A 16,836-nucleotide genomic window follows, 5' to 3' on the forward strand; every position below is an offset into this window, starting at 1 on the left:
CCTTCTCCCCTTTAATATCCCGTGTAGTAACCTGCCCGAACAAAAACAAATGAAAAACAAAAGCGATGATGTAAACGTTAAGTACATCCGACAAAGGCTTATAGAAAGGAAAACTATTTTTTCCTGTCAAACACCAAATTAACGCTCTCAAGGCGACAATCGTTTGATAGGGATATCGGAGAACGTCGCTTAGCGTATAGTTGAAATCGAAAAATTGTGAATCATGGTGCACAAAAATCTCGAGCCATGTAAACGTATGCTCTTCACGCAATGTTGATGAGATGCCACATTCTTGGGAATGAAAAAAAAAGTTCCGTCGAGCCGGATTCGAACCAGCGACCTATGGATTACCGCTACGCATCTACAGTCCACCGCTCTACCAACTGAGCTATCGACGGAGCGAAACCGCGCTTTTCAAAGACGCTACATCAAATATATCAAAGCTGGTACTTTGGTTTATTTCAATTCGCAGCATTAATTTGTTTTACAACTGTTTCGGTATATTGTCGACGCAGAAAGGTCACGAAGACGATGTATGATGTTTGTCGAGGGTAAAAGTGGTTAAAAAAATGCTAACGGAGAGAAGTGCGAAACAGGTAAATACATTTAATGCTACTATGCTCTATCTATCACAGTGGCACATGTCTAGTGGTCTAAGAATTGGGGAGGACAAATAAAGGAAATATAAAAAATATAGAAAAATCAAAGAAGCCGTTGAAAATCCTGCACTATTCCATTGAAAGGCCTGTGCGCTTTTGAAACACATTATTGTTTGTGCAAGTTTTATGTCGCGATATTAAGTTTGATTAAGCAGTACAGAGGTGCGCTCATTCGTCCTGCTCTGTCGGTGAGCATGAAATGATTGTGGAGGCTGGTGATAATTAATATATGTACAGGGTGTCCCAACTATCATACACCAAGATTTAAAATATGCAAATGCCACGTAGCTGAATAGAAGCAAGGTAATGTTTGCCGTCGCTTCAGATACTCAGAGTATGTATTTCTCATTCCGCCTAATTAGATAATTAGCCTTGATTGATTAATCAACTTCTCAAATATTATATATAGATGGGCAATGTAAAGCGTGAGAGAAGCCCGCGAATATACGCAAAGTGCCACGAGCCGTCCGTCGTGCGGCAATTTTGCGTGCATTTGCGGGCGTCCATCACGCTCAGAAAAAACACTTTTATGTAGCACGTATTAGCAACAGAAAGCTGTATGGGAAGTTTTTCATGTTGCTCTACAATTTTCTCATTTACACTTTCCATCTAATTATAACACCCGGGAAGGTGATTAATTAATCAAGAGTAATTATCTAATCCGGTGAAATGAAAAAAAAATCCTCTGGGCATCTCCAATTGACGGCAAACAACATTACATTGGTGCTACCAGCTACGTGGCATTTGCATATTTTTTGAAAATCTTGGTGCATAATAGTTGGGGCACCCTGTATATTCGTAAACGTATCGTGCGAAATACGGACAGACTAACATAGACGAAACGGCGGTTAGCTAGGCGAAGCTAGCTTCACCTTAAGAGCAGCAGAATTGGCGCCCCATCTATGCTGTCGTGCATCGTTCGTGATGCAGTAAGTTCAATCAATAAAGCAGGAAATTTTCTCCAACGGCGGGCCAAATCGTCACTCGGGTGTGGCTTCACAACGAGTCAGTGGCGGAACTCTTGCCACTGATGTCAGGGTGCTAGAGAGGAGCGCTGGCTTGCCTACTTATAGACCGTTTCATCGGGCGAGGAGGATAGGGCGCGTGGAGAGCCTTTCCTCCTCTCTGGCTTGGGCGATCCGGCGCGGCGCTGCTTGAAAATATTGCTGTCGCGTGCTGCGGAACGATTTCGAGATGTTTTAGATCTTACTTTGTGAAATTTACGCCATGTTCGTTCATATAAGGTCGTCAGGGAAGCCTTTCGGTGCATCGGTAACTACTGTAGGCAGAAACATTTCTTGGGGGCGCAAAAATGTGACGTGCATAATCAGCCGCGGTGTACGCACATTGTCAGTCGCGGTGTGTGTATGTGTTGTGAAATATTTTGCTTATATCGGTTTTAATTCAACAAAGAAAACCGGTGTCTCTGTATTAGCAGCATGAAATGGTAAATCTGCTCACTATCTGATCGCTTGGCGTAGGGAGTAAAACATAAAGCATAAGAGCGCATGCTCGTGCACGGACAACCTAAGGCAACCACGAAACATCCAAACGGCAGGCGCTATCAAATATTTGTGATGCACCGGCATCGTTCTCGCGCATTTCAAGTCTAGTAGGCTTCAAATTACCATATGTCTACGCTAGCCTTCCTGCATGAGGCTGAGGGCGCTGCTCAACACAGCGATCACTGCGTTTGGTGAACCAGCACGATACATATGTAAGCTGTGCGCTTCGGCATTGCCTTTTTGGCCTGCATACAGCCATAATATATGACATGGATCACATAAAAAGAATGCAATGCCTATTTTTGAGGACAAAATTTCCGCAATACGTGTGAGTGCGTCGTAGAGAACGGAATGAACACAACCGAAAAAAAATTCGGTTGTCATCCACTTTCTCGAAAAAGCAAGAGACAACGGGTTAACACCGCAATAGGACCTCGCATAGTCACGCCGCACAACGTTTATAAGTATATAACCGCTGATGCAGTATGCTTGGGCCATGCAGTATATAGAACAAAGATATATCTAATCCAGCACCTACCACTGCTCAGGACGCTCGCGCAGTTCGTAAACAGTCCATTTGCTGGACAAGCTTAATTCAGACTGTAAGGTATGCTGCTGTTACTTGCCAAAACTCTTTTATTCAGGGGCGGAAACCTCATCCATCGAACCAAGTAGTCACGCAATGTAACCTGCAGCGAACAGTTTGAACGCTTGTCAAAGTATAACATCACAGCTCCTACCGTAGCAGAACGGTACCCACTCTGTTACGATCGTCGCGTATGTTTCATGGCTCCTAAACCGCAGCTTAGAAATAGAGGATAATACTGCAATAAGGTCACATTAGTGAATGGAACATTCAGAAATACATAACTGATCTCGGAAGCTGATTGTATACGCAAAAATATTCGCGCACACATCGGGCTGCGTGTTCCGTCCACCTCAACGCCAGCAGAAATTCCAGCCATGACGCCTTTAACCACTTCAGCACGTCTCACATAACCGTTTACCACGTAGAAGGCGCACGTCATACCAAACAGACCGCACGACCGCGAAAACAAACGCCAGAACCTACCGCCGAGCGTATACCTGCCATGCAAAAGACCGCTTTCACCCAAGCCAGTATGGCGCTGCTCATAGGCGGCGCCACTGCGCTCACAATATGGCGGCGCCTACGAAAAAACGGTCTATACATATATTGCAATGCATTATGCGCTGCCAACTGCAATGTCCTGGTGGCGTGTCCAGCCTAGCTTACTGTTATGCTCTCTACCACGGCTCCCCTCCTTACTTCTTTGTATTTTTTGTAACGTGCTTTCTCCTATTTTATCGTCTAGCTGTGTGCGCTGAATGTGCGCGCCACCGTGCGGACAGGTCAGCCAGAAAATGCTACTCGCGCGCGGACGAACCGTGCCCGCCGGCCATTCAGAACGTGCCGACGTCGCGAACTCCGGTGGTGATCGCGGGCAATGCGTGCCATAGAAATGTGTCGGCCCCTTCTCTGCAGCTGGGGAAAAGCACGACAGGCCCATTTCTGCGCCGAGCGCTAGCGGTGTCATCGGCGTTGCGAGAGGGCACAGGCGCCGCGCTGTGCTTAGTGCTAGTGCGCAGTTTGAACTGCACCTATGTGTTGCGCCACGATGCTTGAATTGACCGGACACTAGTTGGGTGGGCCTGTCAGGCTAGTCGGTAATCCTGTCGATCTTACTCCATAACTAATTCACCAACGTCAGGTAATGCTGCATACGGCGCAACGCTCTGCAGAATATCAAAGAGCGCCGATAAACTAAATGCGTCGTCATGTATAGCCCGCCTTCAGCGGAGGCGAAACCAGACGGCGATTTGGTGCCTTATAATCCGACAGAATCTGACCTTCTTAAGGCGCCACTCGGGTTGCGTGTATTTGCAGAGGGGTCGTCGCTCCTCCAGCTGCCTTCAGTTGTTGCTGCCCAACTGTCGCACCTCGCCACGTTCACACCTCTTGCCGCGCTGCGCATGACGGCTCCCCGCTGTCGGGTCTGTCGTCGCCGGTGGTCGTCCGAACGTACCCGCACGCAGCTGGGACGAATAATTGTCAGCGACGCATTGACGGCTGCGATTTATCGCTCGCGCGGCGCCCGGTCCCTCTGCCGAGACTGGGGCCCCGCTCGGGAGAAGGTGAGCGGGTAGTCGGCGCCTCCTTCGGCCCGCGAGACAAAGTGAAGCCGCCGGTATCTGATCGCGCGGGGAACAACGTGAAATAGACGTGGATGGCTGCTCGCCGCCTCGCTTCGCTTGTCACCTCGGCAGCTGGATTTGTCTTCCTGGCCCGCAGCCCTGCCGCCGACAAAGGGAAAGCTGGGGCGCGCCCGCGGCGCGATTAGCGCGCGGTTGCCGCCATAGCTGTTGCTGCGACCGGAGAGATTCTTGCCTGGAAGCTGGACTACACGCACGGGCGTATCGCATGGTAGTGACGCAGCGAAACGTGCACGCCTAGCTATGCTTGGCTACGCGCCGGCACACCGCGACACGTGGATGTGTACACAGCGGACCGATGCGCGTATATACTGGCTGTGACCGCGCGCGCAGGTTCAGGGTGTGCGCTATAAACGGAGCCAGATTAAGGCGAGAGACAATAAATGAGAGGAGAAAGTCTGTCCAAGCCATGTAGAACCTCCCGTTCTTCGCCATTGTACATAGATAATTGCGCTTGTGCAGTGCGTAGGGTAGCAAACCGGGAGACACCGGTTTTCCCAACTCCCACCTGCCCTTACTCTTTTTTTTCACTCTCTTTGTCCCATACGCCAGATTTCTTAGATAGGATGAGCATGCCCACTGTTTCGCAATGCGGAGCAATGTTCTCTGGCTTTTGGCGCATACCTCTGTACCGCTGTGGCGATAGAGAACGTACGAAGGTCGCGCGGCAAGAAATGGAAAACATGCATTCGCTAGTCCGCTTCGTACCGCTCCTCTGTTCCTCGTCGATATTCCCTTTGTCTTGAGAACAACGCCAGCCTACAGCCCACATCTACGTATCTTTGCGGAAGGGGAACGACGTGGCACACGAAATAAGTTTTCGGGGTGCGCGAGGTCGGTTGAGTGGGGGAGCGGCGCGAGCCGCCGTCAGTGCTGCAAAGGGTGCCCGAAAGTGCTCTCTCGCCGTTTGAAGGATTGCCTGCGCGGCAATACAGCGGCGTCCAATGATGATGGAGTGACGTAGGAGGACCTCGCATCAGCTGAGACTGTCGAGGCCCAGCGGGCTCTCAAGACGGATCCACACAGGCCGCTACGCAGCGTCTCGTCGCTCGCGAGAAGCACCAAGTGTTGGCGGCGGAGAAGGCAGCGCAACACTCGGCGCCCCGCGGGCATGCACTCCTGATCGCACACATCCATGCGAAGGCGCCGCTGTGTTCATAAAGCTCGAAATGGCGTGCGCCAAAGCCCAGCGATCGCTTCCGCGATGCGGAGGCACAGCGCGACTCACGCCGCGTGAAAAATGGCTCGGGCGCCGCACGGCCACCGGAGGCGGTGACTTCGGCGCGAGCTTACACATATGATACTGTCTGTTGTTGCAGGAGAAGTGGAGCCCTTCAAGGAAATTGCTGAGTATGTACTGGGTGAACTCTCGATTATTACATTTTTTTATTGTATGTTCGTTACTGACAATTAAATGCGCGAAACAGCAGAGGATTGTATTAGTCACCTTCCTGCCTTTTGATACATTCCAGTGCGCCTATTCTATTACGAGAACGAAGCTTCAAATTTGGAGATTATTTGATCGTCACACGCAGTAATAAATCGTCCGTAAAACTGTGCAGTGGAACAAGCACTGCGTAAGCAGGGCTAGTTGCGCTTTACAGCGTTTGCTGTTTGGCTATCATGCCGAGTGCGTGTGCATGCTCCGATATCTGCTAGATCGCCTAAGTGATGTTCCGCTCGATCTTACAGGGTTTGGCCAGGGCCTCATTTCTAAGTCATTTTAAATAAGGGGGGCGGGGAACCTTCGTTTTCTTTTTCTCTCTCTTTTTCGTTTTCTTGTTTTTTCTTGTGAACCATCACCGGTGCCACTTTTCCAGATTTTTGCTATGCACCCATAAAATTATATGCAGTACCAAACACTTGATACGTTCTTGCCACATAGCGGGTACGTAGTCTTGAAGTGATGTAACTATGCAACACATGAAAACTTGGTGCTTTCTTCAACCGCCTTTAGGCAGCCTTAATTTAAGCTAAAGATGTCCACTAGTACATCGTGCTTCCATTTCATACATTAATTAAAATTTCAAATCAAATCTGGGATTTTACGTGCCAGAACCATGATATGAATATGAGGCAGGCCGTAATTAGGTGCTCCGGATTAATTTTGACCACCTAGGGTTCTTTAACCTGCATATCCAACGCACGGTACACGGACGTTCTTGCATTTCGCTTCCATAGAAGTGCGGCCGCGTTTACATTAATTGCATCCAGCGTTCCTTGCCATGCATTTTGCCCGGAGCAGATGTATGCAACAGTAAAGTGTCTGAAGCTATGCGATTGTTCATGCAACAAAGAATTCTTGGGACGATCACAGGTGAGTGAAGCTCGGGGTTGGCCAAGATTCAAACACGTATGCGATTGAAGAGAACGATTCAAGTTTAAAAAATGACGCCACGAATAGTCGACAAAACGACGATGTGACTCCTCGCAGATTACAGAATAAAATATTTTCTTTTTCCCCTCGTGCTAGGAAAGTGCTGGGTTCTTTTGAGCTACTGCCTTAGTGACCTGTATCTTACCCTTAGTGGTTTTACATTGCTCATTGTCGCAGCTTTCAGCGCAGAAAACACTTCTCCCGATGCTCCAATATTGGTGGTGTGCGTGAGAAGTATATCGAGAAGCGTGGATTGAAGTGACGGCATCCCACAGAAGGATATTCAAATGAGGCAAAGCAAGAAGGAGGGGAAAGGGGCGAAATTAAAAGTACGCCCAGTTCACTGCAAAAGTAAACAGACAAAAGAACAGGCCTAGGAGCGCCTAGCTGATCACTTGAAGGCACCGACGCGCACTACGGACTCCAGTAATGACAACACGGACAATATAACGCGTTATATCAAGCATACCCACAAATGAGGGAAAAGGAGAAGTACCTTTTAACCCGGTAGGTATTCAATTTTCCCCCAAAAATTTACAACTCGCATACCTCCCTGCGACGTTTAATCTCGCTGTGTCGTTTCCCCTCCCCCCCCCCTCCCTCCCACTTTTTTTTTTTGTTACCGGATTCTTAAGAGTGGTGATTTCCGAGTATCGGCGAGACTGATCGGGGATTAAGGGCAACCGTCGTTTGCTAACATACAAAAAAAAAACGCATTCCATCAACCTGAATAGTCGTGAAAGTAAAGGTGCTTTGCACTGTGCGTGACAGCCAAATAAGAAGCCGCAGAGTTTAAATTATACAGTCCGCTTCCATAACTGTAGGAGCTCGAGCTACACACTTCCGCAGCACACAGTCTTAAGTGTGCCGAATGATGATTGAAAAGTCTTTCGGGATACCTACCGTGCTCATCGGAAGTCCGAAGGACAGGAGCCGCCGCTGAGGCCTGTGTATCCCAGGAACTGCGTGGATGTAAGAGAGTAGGAGGCGCCAACGCATGCTCACCAAGAGGCAATAACGCGGTAAGGGTTGTGGAGTGACGGCGGGGAGCAGGAGCCGGGAGATATCTGCGCTGCTCAACAACACGGCGCTCATCCCCGACACGCACGGGGCGCAATTTCAAAGCGCGAACGCGCTCATCCATTTTTCTCGGGCGCCACAGAGTCAGCCCGCGGTGGACCATTGCTCTTGGCGGCGGCCGCGCCCAGTTCGCCGAAAGCGTTGACGACGCTGACAGAGCGGGGGACCGAGCGCGAAGAAACGCGGCAGTAGTATACCGTGGGCCGCCAGCCGTGTATACGCGGCTCGCTTGGGTGATAGATCATCGCGCGGGATGGGCCTGCAGAGAACCCATGCCTGACTTCTCAATTTCGCCGCCGCGCCCGCCTACGAGTCCTTCGCGGCAGCGCGAGGATTCCGAGCAGCGTGTTCGCGCGAGCCAGAAGGTTTGTGGGCCGCGGGAAGAAGAGGCGCTGAAGGAGAGATGAGGTGGGTGGACAAGTGCGTACGCGCACGAATGTCGCCTATGACGAATGGCCAATAAACGAACGCGCTAAGCTTGTGTTTTCAAAGTAGGAGCCCGCGAAGAATCGAAGCGATGGAAATCTCTACCGCCAGCGTTACTCACGCACGGGCACGGATGGGCCTTTTGGGAGTCGCTGTGTGCAGGAGCAGGCAGCTGCATGCGTTCGCACCCTTCGAGACGGCATGGAGTTGCACTACCTCATAAGACGACTGTCCTGTACGACGTCCACGCTTTCTTTTCTCGTTTATACCACGACCGACATGTGGAGCTTTACATCAGCGTTATAGATACAAGCAATCAGGACTGCAGACTTTTTTAGTTGCAGATAAGTTCGGTTAGTGAAGTGATTTTTACACAATGTCAATACCATGAAGCGTTCTTCATAAAGCACACATGCTGTTTACATCCCGCACGTAGTAACGACACGAGGAAAGCGCATCACACCGAAGTGTCGATGTCATAAGCATTCACTTTTTCCGAGCTTTAAGAGGCTTGCATGATTTGCTGCGTGGAGTCAGCCGGTAACACTGCATTCTCAAATTGCCCGCAACTCCACGTTCGACACACCTCACATGCAAGCGTGCAGTGTATGGGCCTATTCACCTGTCTTGACTGCCTCCTGTTCGTCATCTCTGCTTCTAGCCACAGCGCAGTCGCTGGAAGGGATTTTCTTCCTTCACGCGTCGTGATCACGCCTGCATTCGCATATTAACTGTGCGATAATAATCTATCTGAAGAAATAGTAGCGGCCTGGCCCAGCCAGTGGGAGGCCATTGATAATCGCGGACAGGCACCGGCTCCGTGAAAATGTCGCGGGTGATCGATTGGCGGTGCCCAACCAGGAAGGGAGCCAGGCACAAGCGATTTATCTTGCACGCGCATGTTCAACTCTCGCCCTCGCGCGCGCTGTAGTGATCGGGGACCTGCATATGTATACATAAACAAGAGGTGCCGCAGCGCGCGTAACGTAACGTTCCCGCCGGTCGTTTCCGCTTATCACTTGCCAGTTTCATTTGTATACAGCGCGAGGCGAGGCCAGACAACAACAGCAGAGACGACTTGGCCGTGGCTCGCAACCAGTTCACGTACACGCGTTCCCACGTGCTGCACGGCCCCGTCCGTAGAACACCGCAGAAAAGATCATTACAAGCGCTGCGCGCCGTCTCCTCTTCGTAATTGTAATTGCAAAATACCGCGCGGTCCTTTTGATAGAGACGTTGGAACAGAGTCGAGACAACAGGCCGAGATAGGAAGCTCCATACATCATTGCCAAGAATGTAACTGGGTTAGCGGCGGAGGCGGCCCACTCGCGCTCCAGCCCATACACCTCCGCCACCGCGGGCCACACGTGCAGCGCACGCACACGGTTGTTGTACACGAGGTGTGCGCGGCCTCCGTGGCGCGAGAATAGAGCTCGCATGCAGCGCACTCGCGCGGAGCCGTTCTTTTGCCAGCCCATGTGTCGGCCCGCGGTGATGGGAAGTTCATTATGGCAGCCGCCTCTGACACGGACCTACAGCCACCCGTCTGGATGTCAAAAACGAAAGCGCTCGTTCTAGGGGTATCCGTGTGTTCGTACGAAAGAAGCTAGTTTTCTCTCATTCTCGAACGATGGTTTCTGATTATGTCTTCTGAAAAGCAGCTCAACATTGAAGGGCCAAGGAACCTGATAGTTCTGGGACAGGACCATGGTGTAAAGAGTCAAGTGCAAACGAGTCAATTTTTCTCAACTGAAGATGTAGTTCCCCTGATTCAAGCTGCAGACTAATATATTGTGAGACCATGGGCACCTAGATGTGTTGAAGTTATATTGGTCAAATTTACCTACGGGTCTTTTAAGACGTGCGTGCCGAGGTCGTTATACGTTTCACACTTGACAGGACACCTCGGTAGAAGAGGACAGAAGATAATTTTTGATACCGTAGGTCACTGGCTGAAATTCGGCGTATACTGTGAAAGTGTGGAAATGTTCTTTCACACTTTCGCCTTCATGTTAACTACGCTATGGACTTCATTTTCTTTACATTTATCGCGCAAGTTTCGCGTCTTATTTCTGTGAAGCGGCGGACGAGAACAAAATTCACATGTTTTTGGGCTGCTCCCTATATAATCCACTCAGAGGCAACAGCTAGTACAACACTTATCGCTCTGGGTAATGACCGATTGTCACTTGAAACATTACTTGGACCATGGCCAACTGGTTGCCTTGAAAGGACAGATTTCGTTGCACTAAAATACTTCTTCATTAGTATGGACATGTTCTCAAAATATTAGGGACGATTTTAACTGGCGTTAGTTGTCTAGATTTTTTTTTGCTCTTGCATCAGTTAGTTCTTGCACGCACTAAAGTGTCCTCTGTAGTATTTTTTTCATATTATTCTTTTAATTTCTCAGATCATCATGCTCATTTATATTTTCCGTGTGAATAGAATCAGAGTAGCCGGAGGGCATACTACTTCCGACCTCTCCAATTAAACCCCATTTAAACTTACGGGGCATGCTCAAACTCAACTTCGCCGAAGACAAATGACTACGACGAACTCCGCCGTCAATTGTGCGTCATGCCATGCGACAAAACCCAGCAACTGGCGCCACAGTAACAGCGATGACAATGCCAGAATAAAGTGTTCCCACCGAACGAGGAAGTCACGCATGAATCACGAATGCTTACGGAAGTTTTCTCGGGACATTCGAAGCGATAACACGCCTCCTCGCATTCCTAATTTCTTTTGTGTTTTTTTTCCGTGCTTACAGAACGGCTGAATGCGTATAATCGAAGAAGATATCACCGGGATCGATGACCAGACGGCACGATGGCACGAGGAGAAAAGGTTGTGGCAGCACTGAGGAGGTCAAGTTAAAAAATCAGACAAACACAAAGTGGGGTGATCAGAAAGCATAATATTAAGCATGGCCACAAGCTCCTTTTCAGCTATTTTAATATTAGGCGAGTGGGCAATCGTCGTACTATAGATCCAACTTACCTAGAAAATTTCATACTGCTCAGAGCTACATAGTGGAAATGGGACATTTGCACAATGTAGAAATAACGCGACCACTTATGCCAGTCCATTTTGGAATATTTCAGTTTTAGATGTCATTTGTAAAATGGGGTCACATTTACTGATGAAATAATTAGTTATTTTTTTCTTTCTCTCTCTCTCTCTTTTCATTGGGTTGGGTTAACACAAGCACAATAAACATGGTTAACAACTTGAGAAGCTACTGCTCTAGAATCATACCTCAGCTAACAATGTAAAAAAAGCGAGAAAAAAAATGAAGCACCCACGCTTAAGTAAAGTATTTTTTTCGACTTCCCAGCATGCTTGCGCTAACAAGTATTCGTAAACGGCAACTCATGAATTCATCACAGAAGTAAGAAGGTCAAACGTCAAACAGCGCATCAAGGAACAACGCGTAGTGCATCTCTGCATCGGCAAAATATAGTCACAGAGCTGTCACATAAGACTGTGCCAACGTTTTCTAACGCTGAAAGAAAGACCAGAACCACTCACATATTCGCATACCACAATGTTTAGGCCGCACTCAGCAAAACCAAGAGTATTCGGAAGCATCAAATGTGCAGCGTATCGGGGCTTTCTCGTGCTAGTAGAGTGTATGTGACTCAAAGAAATATGTTGCACAGGCAGCTTGTTGCTACAGAGAAATGCTGCAGTCGAGACGAGTAGATCGAATCAGAATTTATTTGTTGTGCCTGAATGTGAACATTCAGATCGGAGGTTTGCATGACCTTGCTCACCGGCGAGGACGAGGAGGCCCAAGTGGCGCCCCTCACCCAGCACGGCGGGCTTTGCTTTCACAATAAACGCATCTTTCAATTCAATTCACCTATGAAACATTGTATATCTGACATCGACATGCCCGAAATTGATGTAACCGAAGCGGGCATATATTCCACTTTAAGTAAACTGAAAATTTCTTCTGCATGTGATCATAATGGTATCAATAACAATATACTGAAAAATACACGCCAAGGCCTCTGTAGTATTCTGACAGCCCCTTTTTCACAATCCATCGCGACAGACACTATCCCTGATGATTGGAGAATACCCAAGGTAGCACCCTTTTTCAAGTCAGGCGACCGTTCTTCACCATGCAACTACAGCCATATTTCGCTAACAAGTACCATATGCAAGGTCATGGAACACGGCATTCATTCCCAAATTGCCAAATTTAGAAAGCCACAACATAATATACCAGTATCAGCACGGTTTCCGCAAGGGCTACTCTGGTGAAACACAACTTGCAGGGTTTGTTCATGACCTACACTCATCCGTTGACACTGGTTTACAAGCAGATGCAGTTTTCCTTGATTTCACAAAAGCTTTTGATCGCGTTCCACACCACAGATTACTTCTCAAACTTGCATGCGTAAAGATTCACCCTAACGTCCTCGCATGGGTTAAAGTTTTTCTTTCCTCCAGGCTCCAGTTTACTTCCGCTAACAACAACAATTCTTCTTTTGCCCACGTTACTTCCGGTGTCCCCCAGGGCAGCGTGCTAGGTCCTTTACTTTTCTTAACCTATATTAACGATCTTCCTTCTTGCGTAACGTCCCGGGTTCGTCTCTTTGCCGATGATGTCGTAATTTACCGCACAATTTCCTCTGATATCGATCGCCAATGCTTGCAATCTGACCTTGATGCAATTACCTTATGGTGCTCCAAATGGCTAATGGCGCTTAATATCTCTAAAACCAAGTTAATGATATTTAACGGCCGAAAGTCTCGAATTGACAACACTTACTTCATTAACAACAGCACGATTGAGTCTTCCACTTCCTACAAATATGTTGGCCTTCATTTCCAGCCTGACCTAACGTGGCATCACCATATCAATTTAACCCTGGCAGAGGCTAACCGCACTCTTGGAATACTTAAACGAACCCTCAAGCAAGCGCCACCACTCGTACGAAAACAGGCATATATCACAATCATTCGCCCGAAAATTGAATATGCTGCGGCAATTTGGGATCCCCATCAGGTATATCTAGCCTCTAACCTTGAAGCCCCGCAGAACCGGGCTGCTCGATTTATTTTTTCAGATTATTCAACATTCACCGCGTTAAATCTTTAAAGAAACGTGCCGATTTGCAATCCTTGACCCTTCATCGAAAACATTCTCGCTTATCACTATTTCATAAGATCTTCCACCACTCCTCACTTCGTGATGATTTTTTTCAGTCACCGCCGATTATCTTTCCTCGCCGCGATCACCCTAATAAAGTGAAAGGCATTTTGTGTCGGTCATCAACTTTCACTCAATCCTTCGTACCACGTACTATCATCGATTGGAACGATTTACCCTCATACATAGCCATGGAAACTGACATAACCAAATTTAAGGAAATAATTTGCACTACTGTGACGTGCTGTTAAAAATGTTGTGTTTTCTTATTAAGTGTGTTTCCCTGATATTTTTGATGCTTTGTGAGTTGTTGCTTGCTCCTGGTGTTTTTATGTACAATGTTTTTTTTTTGTTTCTTTTTTGTTTTTTGGTTCAATATGATAACTACACTGCCTTGTTGAGCGGTAAAAATCTCTTGTAAATGTTTTTTATGTATGCTGTAGCTGAATGTACACTCGTGCTTTTTCTTGTAGCCCCCCCACTCCCCCTATGTAATACCCTCCTTCGAGGGCCTTTAGGGGTATTGTAAATACATAAATAAAACAAATCAATTCAATTTGTTGTGGGAGCGAGTTAAATAACAATAAGTAAAAAGACAGCGCCAAGCTGCGCGCCCCATATATGAACGCTTAAGTTGCGAAAACTCTCGCGCCTTATTAAAGGAACTCGTAAGAGATGGAGGGCATCCATGCAGAGACGCGAATGCATCAGTAGAAATGTGCACGAATTAAATCCCCTGTGTTCGGTACTTCGCGGACGTGCTCCAAGTCAGCTTACTTGAATTAGCCGTGACACGCAGCGCAGGGCGCGATACAGCAGTTGGGCTATACAAGACGAATTCGACGAAATCTGTCCAAAGCGTTTACGTGCACTAGAGCTTGTTCCCGTGACTTTCCCAACCTTTCAAGTGGCGTCATGCACGTGCCTTGTGTTGCGCATCCTATTCGCGTCGTTAAAGCTTCATCGTCGCGACAGTGGTATCCATATTTTATCACAGGAACCTACGCGGCTCATAGGGAAGCGCTGAAAGGCTGCAGTGCCTGCCGATTATAATCATGTATTATTAATCTCTCGACTTGGTACGACATGTCCGACGCTTGTCGCATGCAGCTGTAGATCTGAGCTGTCTGAAATTTTTCACCGCGACTAATTCCCCAAAACGTCCGCGCAAGCTACGCGTAACAAATTTTCCCAGAGGCCTGCCTTTGATTCCGCCTACTTTTGTAAATGATTTACGCATCCAAGGCAGTCGCGAATTCGGCCTCGGCAGCATTTTACGGGCTATCGCTCGTAGCGGTCCCCGTGGCTGCTGAAGGATAGCTTGTTCGGCCTGTTCGCAAGATTTACGGACAACGTGCGACGACGGAAGCAATCAGCGCGGAATTCCGCCGCGTGCGACGCGATAGAAGCTGGACCAGCGATGGACAGGCGATACCGGCCCGAGGAGACGCCGCCGAAGGAGACCGGTCCATTAGGGACGGAGAGATTGTGTTCGCGGATAACGCGCCTGTGTGCGCATTCCTGCCCGTGTTCGGAGGGCCGCTAGCGTTCATCGCCGCGGCTGGTATACGAGCGCACATACACGATGATATATCAAAGCGGGAGTGAATGAATGCCGCTGCTGCTCCCCTCTCCTGGAAAAGCCTTGTCGTGTGAACGTGGTCAGGGTGTATACATCAATGCAGCGGAGCCAGAATCCTCAGTGATGCTGATCTGAGGAGTGAAATGAAATTTCGCGATGGATCCCTGATACGGATTCTACTTAGGCCCTGATAGGTCTGTGCAATATGCTGCCTCAAAAAAAAAAAGCAAAGCAATGAAAAGGAAGAAATAAATAACAAAAAAGCATCTGACGAGTAAAAGAAATAGTCATCTTGCGCTATAAAGTCACGCGTGCGAAAAAAAATATGTCTTTATAGTGATCACTTCATGGTTATGCCTGCCCCTCAGATTTTATCCTTTCCGCACACGGGCGCAGCTTCATTTATAGCCCAAGTAACTTGTCAACCTTGCTGCATTATATAGATTAAGTTACACACGTGAATCTGTATGCGCCTTTATTCTTTGAGTCATAGTACCAACTTTAGCACTGTTACACGCATTTTATTCCCACGAAGCTCAACACCAATATATCAGTGTGACAGCACGGAGTCGCAAAGCCTGCGTGTCTCGGACTGACTCGTTCAGCATTGGATTGTCTCGTGATAGCTCAAGTCCGCCTATAAAGGTATCACGGGATCTCACTGTCTGTGCCACTCCTAATTGTCGCTACAGGTTCCCCCTTTTTCTCATCTTTCATTTCCCTATGAGTAGAGCTGCAGGCTTGATTTCTTTCACCCGCGGGTCGACTTCTTTGCCCTTCCTCGATAGTCCCTGTATTCTTAATTAGTCATCACATCGCGACAATCATCCGCTCCAGGAAAAACTTCTTCAGAGAACCGCGAGAGTCTGCGTCACGGTGAGGACGATACACAGATGGTATAGTTCCGCAATGTACCACTCCCTCCAGGCAGACTTAAACCAGCCCCTTTATTAACTGACTAGCGGGGTGATGCTGCAACTCCATAGTCTTGAAAAGAAGCAAGGGCGTTCAAATACTCGAGATTTCAAGTTCAAACGTTCTTGCTACTCGAAAAGCTGATAATTTACATTTCTGTATTTTCGAGCTTCCGGAGCGCAGTACAATTACTACTACAATTCCCACATGGCAAACGTCCCCGAAAACGACTATTGTATGGCAGCCACAACTGTTTGATGTTTGCTGTTGCACCAAAGGCGATCTTTAAGGGGCATATTTTTCCCATTTTTGCTGTAGTTAATAAACACCAACAAAAAATACAGTCAGAAACACTGAGTTCGAGTAAAAGCGCATTTTATACTACCGAAGGCACTGCTGCTGTGAATAATTTTTTGAGCACATATACGAAGTTCATGACTCGCAGTATAGCTATCGCATGACCTGTCAGAAAAGGTCTCGACTTTGGTCTGCCTACGAACATTTATTCTCGTCCGCCGCTCCAAGTTTCATCGGCGTTCTTCTGCTTGAATTCATCAATCAAGAAGCTCCCAACCAACACTCCATCTTCTGCGAATTCGAGGCAGCCCTCCAGAGCTTACTCTTGTTACGTTTCGCCTACAACGCGCGGTAATGCCGGCGCGGATGCAACGGACGCCGGGGCTTTGTTCAAAGCGGCGGACATTTTGGCCCGTCCGACGCCGCCGCGACGCCTACCCGCCAAGCGTGTCCAGGCGTGTTTCAGTGCCACGTGTCTTCGTGTGTGCGTGTGTGTGTGTGTGCCCTCGCTTGTCAAAGCGCGGCAGCCGGGGAGCGGAGTTCCCCGAATGAGGAGCCTGGAGGTCTCTCGGCTCAACAGTTCGCGCCGTCGTGTG

The 16,836-nt window shown here is 48.3% G+C and overlaps 1 long non-coding RNA gene and 1 other non-coding gene across 2 annotated transcripts in view; both read right to left on the minus strand.

Annotated features, from left to right (window-relative positions):
• The window catches only part of LOC126547633 (uncharacterized), a 66,783-nt gene that overhangs the window by 14,963 nt on the left and 34,984 nt on the right, over positions 1 to 16,836 (minus strand). The window lies entirely within an intron of this gene.
• On the minus strand, positions 313 to 398 carry TRNAY-GUA (transfer RNA tyrosine (anticodon GUA)). The gene is given in 2 exon segments: positions 313 to 348; positions 362 to 398. It is a non-coding gene; the product is annotated as a tRNA-Tyr (tRNA).

Source organism: Dermacentor andersoni, chromosome 1 (genome assembly GCF_023375885.2).
Source record: "Dermacentor andersoni chromosome 1, qqDerAnde1_hic_scaffold, whole genome shotgun sequence".
In the NCBI taxonomy this organism is placed as follows: domain Eukaryota; kingdom Metazoa; phylum Arthropoda; class Arachnida; order Ixodida; family Ixodidae; genus Dermacentor; species Dermacentor andersoni.